The sequence below is a fragment of the Patagioenas fasciata genome, chromosome 3 (assembly GCF_037038585.1).
Source record: "Patagioenas fasciata isolate bPatFas1 chromosome 3, bPatFas1.hap1, whole genome shotgun sequence".
Taxonomy (NCBI): domain Eukaryota; kingdom Metazoa; phylum Chordata; class Aves; order Columbiformes; family Columbidae; genus Patagioenas; species Patagioenas fasciata.
Genome location: NC_092522.1, coordinates 57,672,942 through 57,679,148, shown reverse-complemented (window position 1 = coordinate 57,679,148; position 6,207 = coordinate 57,672,942).

Here is a 6,207-nt window from a genome sequence, read left to right as displayed (position 1 = left end):
AAGAGATGGGCAGAGGAAGAAAGTTTTAGATATTTCATTTTAATTTGCCTTTGGCATTAATTCTGCTAGTAGTAATCAAAAATAGTAATACTATTTAGCTATCTAGTAGCCATTCTTAAAACTGTTAGACCACAAAGGTTACACAAACTCGGAAGTCCAGGACTAAGAAAGCTTTAATCCTTAGCATTTTGAATAAACTTTTTTTTTTTTTAAATTTCTGAAGTGCCTCACTCTGAAAGTAGTATTTATGTGGTCTAACTTTGAAGATAGTGAAGACCAGAAGTTGTTTGCCATGAGAGAAAAATCAATTTTATAGGCCATCACAGACTTGGATTAATTGCATACAAGCAGGGAAAATTAAAACCAAAACCACACAGGCAACATAGTTCCCTTGCTATGCAATATCTGTTTCTAGAATTTTATTTCTTAACTCTCCAGTAGATGGCAATCCAGGACTTGGCCAATAAAACAATCATGTGAAGAGACTTCTCTACATACAAATCCTTGGGGGCTTCAGTTATATATTCTAAGTGCAACTTCGGACTACAGACATTATCCAACTGAATAATTTGACTGGTGTTTCATTATATTGCTGGCCAGCATGTGACAATGCCAGAACAAATAAGACTTGAGAAGTGCGTGTGGAAATGACAGTGCCTTTCAGCAAAGGGAGAGATTTTTACGTCCTTAAAGGATGCTGGTTGTTTTAGTGCAGACAGTCTTTTGCACTGATGTTTTTAGAAGACTTTGGAGGTTAAAATGTGAATTTCGGTGTCCTCTTGCTTGGAATTTTACTTGCTCTTCGTGTGGTATAAGTCTGTTTCTTGTGTTTAAGAAGATAATTGCACAGAACTTCCTGAATACTCTCCCTTTTGTTTGACCTCTCCAGACCATGGCTATGTGTCCTGTGAATGACTGTGCTGCTTCTGCTTGTTTACATTGCTCCAGGGCTGTTGCTGGGATTGTGACTATAAGATCAAACCCACAGACTACATTAGATTTGGCATGGAGTCTGCCCCAGTTGATAACCTAGCTATTCAACTGTCCCACCTTTTTCACCTGCCCAGGTCACCAGAGCCTTCAGTAAAGTTTGGGGTGGTTGAGAGTGGTGACATTTCCCACTACAGCAGGGAGACAGGGGAGGTATGGATTTAGGGGTGTCAGAAGGGAGATTGGGGGATTTGGCACCAGCTGTCTGTTGCATGACATGGTGATGGCTGAAGTGCTCCTCAACATCCCACAGATGTGTCTTGGCTTAGGAGACCTGCAGTCCAGTTAGGTTACCTGCAGAGAGGTAGGATACATCCTTCTGTGAAAAACAGCAGCAAGTCAGCAAGAAACAAAATGAAAGAAAGGCAGGGAATCAATAAAGATTCAAGTATATTATGTTAATATTAAATAACCTTTTCCATCTCTAAGTTCTCATAGAGTTTCTTCATTGTTTCACTTAAACATTTGTTCTGAAGCTTTCTGATTTTTAGAAGTATGGATTGATAGAGGCAAAAATGACCTTTTGTCAAATATTTGACCCCTCCATAACAGAGATGAAAGCAGCAGCACTTGCAGAACAGTTTATACTTTCAGAGCCTTGTAACCAACATCAATTACTGCTTGTATTCCACTTTGGATTGAGGAGGAGCTGCAAGTAAATTATAGGTTTGCATGGGATGAAAACAGGCAGCAAGTGGCAGCGCTTCTATGTGAATGTGGTTCAGAGATGCTCATACTGTTCTTTTTGGCTAATCACCTCATTAGCAATAAGTATGGGGTTGCTGATTTAGCGTGCTCTCATCGTCTGGATTTTATTTCGTTGTTTTTTAAAAAGCCCTTGGGTTTTAGAGGTAGTTAACACAATGGTGACAACAAACCTTGCAGCTGCTACTTTCTTTATAAGTCAAGCCAGTGAGCAGAAACTGTATGTCCAGGAAAACTAACAATCTATTTTATGTTCCCACTGCTATGTGTGCAAAAAGATGAATCAGACGCTGTTATGATTCAGAGTTAGTGACAGCCTGCTCAGAATAACATAGAAACAGAGAACAGCGGGCCATGTTGAAAGCCTGAGGTCCTACCTTGTCCAGTAGCAATTGTCCTGAGCCATGAGATGCCTGTTCTGGGGGATAACAGCACGTAGCTCCCAGAAGTGTTTAGAGATAAGTGAGAACGTTCTTATTTTCCTTCAATTCTTTATATATTTTTAGGTAGTTCCTCTTTGAAAAACATCTTAAACTAACTCATTAAATGCATGGCACAGCCTTGTCTAATACACACAAAATATACATCTGAGAATGCAAGACCTCTGTTCCTAGAAGGCAGAAATGCTGCTCTCTTGACATTCATCAGCTTTCCACTAGTTTCTTCACCCAGCCCCTTCCTGCTTTCCCTCGTCTTGCTCCCAGTAATCCTCGCTACCACCTCTGTGAGCTGGTTGGTCTGTTCTCCCTCCTCTCGTGCCCCTAACACAGCCAGAGCAAACACATACCAGCCACACTGTGATGCCGGATTTTCATCTGGGCTGCTTGAAGGAGGCTGCCCTGCCCAGGTGGCTCAGGCACACCCTGAGAGGGCATGAGGAATGAAGATGTAAATGTTATGTAATGCCTGTAAATGTTATCCCCACGGCACATGCAAGACTGAGCAGAGGTAAGGAACACTGTTGGGGATGATACTGGAAATTACAGAAAATAAGAGAAATCAACTGTTTCCTACTCTGGCACTGTGCAAACCTCACGCAAGCCTCAGGGTGCAACCTGACAGATCTCTGCAGCTTGCACTAAATAGGATTTATCTAGATTTACTTCACTTCTATCAAGAAAACGGTGACTGTGGGATCTCGATGTTATCCACCTGCTCTCCTGGGCCTCTCATTGCATATGCTTAAGGACCCAACACTTCTGGTAAAAGTAACATTACTCAGAATTGGAGAGTGCATCTGGCCTGGATGCATCTCTTACTTACCCAATTTAACTGAAATTCTCTTCTCCAGATAGCATCTTGACTTCAGAGAACTTTACAGAAGCGCTCAGCGAAATAGACACGCCTGGAAAAAAGGAGCAGAAATAGTTAGCAGTTTGGAGGGCCTCCGGCAGGTCAGTTTGTTTTCTCAGCTCTGTTTCCCATTTAAATATGGGATTTTTGTGAGGCCCTGACAAGGTATTCACCAAATCAGTGTTGTGTTAGCCACGTTTTCGCTGTGACACTTCACAGCTCTGGTGCTGCTTGCACTTTTGTTTGTGCACACACCTAAGTGTGCCAGAGATCGGAACTTGACAAAACCTTAGCTTTGGTCTTCTCACACCAAACAACTAATGTCACTGTAGCATGCAGTAGGATGCAACTTGCGGAGTTGGAAGGAACGAGGCTCAGTCTATGCAGGCAAGCACGGACAAAGTGTTTCTTCTATGTGTTTCTCAGCATGAAACATCTATGATTGGGAAGCCTTGCCTGCAAGGTTAAACATTCCGTGTTGCAGACCCTTGTCTGCTCCAGGGTAAACAGATCTACACACTGACTGGTACTGCATGGGAGCTTGAGCCACTGCTCTTAATATTAACTTGCATTAATTCTCAAAGGCTTGGGTGGAAGCCTCCCATATTCCTGACGCAAGACACAACTGACTGAATTGCTAAAATACACACTAAAGAAGAAAAAAAATGAAGTTTTAGAGCACCTTCCAGAAGTTTTTGCACTATACAAAAAGGCAAATTTTGACTCACACTTGCATGTATATTAGAAAACAGCCTGAAAACCTCTCCCACTTTGTTGTCGGACTGCAGATGAGAAAACTCCGAAGGCAGCAATTGGTCCCAAGGAATGTGCTAAATCCAGCCCCTGGGGATATAAAAAGCCTCTCTCAAAGGGAAGAGGCTTAATGGATTGAGAGAGTCTCTCATGTCTCATTTCATTAGATGACTTTATTAAGCACAGGAAGTGCTTATTTGTGTAACTGAATTCATCTAAGCTATTCTTCTTCTCTTCAGAAACTGCACTGCTCCAAATCCAAAGCACCTTCTATAACGCTGCTACCTTGATGCTCAGAAGCAAGTACAGCCTGTGCTGCTCCGTAACAACAGCAGCCCTGAGGAGGTGAGCAGGTATGGTGCTGGGAGGCAGGAGGGGACCAGTCCTGCTCATCACCCTCAGCAATACGGTATTCCTCATGCAGCAGCTCCTGCGGGTGGCAGGTAACAGAATGCTGCCAAAAGAAAACAAAAAGGTGTAGTGTTGGTCTATAGATTTAGTGTGCTCAGCAGCATCACTAATCCTGCCTTCAGATAGCCACTCTAACTTATAAAATTACTCACAGCTCAGGGCATACTAGATGGACCACTATATTGCCTTTTTTTTTTTTTTTCTTCGTAGAACGGCAAAGACCTGAATTTGCTGAAGTTGTTAAAACCTGGAAGTTGAATGAACCTCAGCTCTTGGTCCGAAGCTGGTTCCAGTGGGTACTCTGCCATGTGGACATCAGTGAAAGACAGATTATTCTAACACTGTTAGCACTGCACAGGAATGGCTCAGCATATGGTTGAGGTGGCACTGCATTTTTGTTTTAATCAACATTGAACTTGCAAGGAAAGCAACTCAGTTTCACCCTCTGAAGCAGAGAACCGGTCAAAGGTGGTGCGGTTTTTGTTTGGCTAACTGCAAACGAGCTGCTTAAACCAGAACTTCAAAAGGGAATGGCAGTATTAGATAGCTTACCCATGCTTCGGTAGAACATTAAAAATTGTACCTTACCTTTTTAGTGACTGCTGAGTATATATTCAGTATCATAGGAGCCAATGGAGCCAAAGAGCAAAAGGAATAGTAGCAGATTGATAATCCATCTCTCAAGTATGTCCCCTTAAGGCAGGATTTGTGGACATAAATACAAGTCTTGTTTTTGTAAACTTGCACAACTGTGTATGCTTTTCGTGGCTAAGTGGTGAAACACAGCTCAGGGGACTTTCAGAATAGCGTATGCCAATATAACGAATATAGAACTTACCAGAGACTCAAATTGCTCTGCCTACCTGGGATGGGATCCACCTTGGAAGAGCCAAGTCTAGAAACTTCAGGTCTATTCAGGACTTATCTCAGAGATGGTGAAGTTAAAAGGCCGGATTCAATAAACAACAAAGCTGTTTGAAGTGCAAAATTATAATCCCAACGCACCTTTCTCTCCTTCTCAAACCTGTCCAGTCTTGGAAGCAACTAATCCCACCAGGGTGTCTTTCTGTTTGACGTTAGGCACCTGGAGTTTTTACAAACTGCAATCACAGCAGCCCAAGCATCAAGGTTCCCTTGAAATAAGACCTATGGCTTTGTTCTAGTCTGACTGTTTTTGGCAGCATACTAATTCCATAAATGTCCCGATTTCTTTGTGCGTGTGTGTGTGTGTGTGTGTGTTAAAGAATATTATAAATTGATATACATTCACTTACATGTATATGTGCAAAAATTCTTCTCCTGCATAGAGCAAGGCCAAAATCCACTGGAAATGATAGATTCTCAGTATATCAGAGCTTCAGAATTAGGGCTTGAACATCACCAGTACACTTACTTTTGTAAGCACAGTCACGGAGGCATTAAGTTCAGCATAAACTAATTGTGTTACAGGAAAAAAAAGAATGATGTCCATTAATGCAATGAAAGACTACAGTACCTGCAAAAAGGCAAGCTTTAGAGCTAAGAACACTTTTGCTCTATCTTCTGTCTTCCTGAATGTTAAATTATTAACCTTTAGCAGCCTCATGAGGTAGCTCTGGTGGTATACTTAGCACTACATTCATAGTTTTCAAGTCTCTATGGGCTTACATGTGAACTTTCTGCTCAGCCATGGAGTTTGTAAGTATTAGTAGCAAGAACTTTAACATGTTTCTCCCAGGTCTCTTTTTCTGGTGCAAACACTTCCTTGTGGAGCGAGATCTTTGAGAATAAGGAGAGGTGTGTATGTGTTGGGGGGTGGTGGTGTTTGGTTTGGGCAGTGGTTATGGTGGTTAAGCACACACTTGGATCAAACACGCTAGCAAAATGCTGAGGGCGATAGGTAGGGGCTCTGTGTTTCAGCTGTTCCCAAAGAAATCCTGGACCGCAGCAGCCTTGGAAGGGAAGCAATGCTCCTTCCAGCTGCAGAAATGGCAAGCGCTCTGGCTTTTCATGTTGTGCAGTGTTTGTTTGGTTTTATTTCTGTTTTGTTACTTGAGAGACTCTTGGAAACGGCCT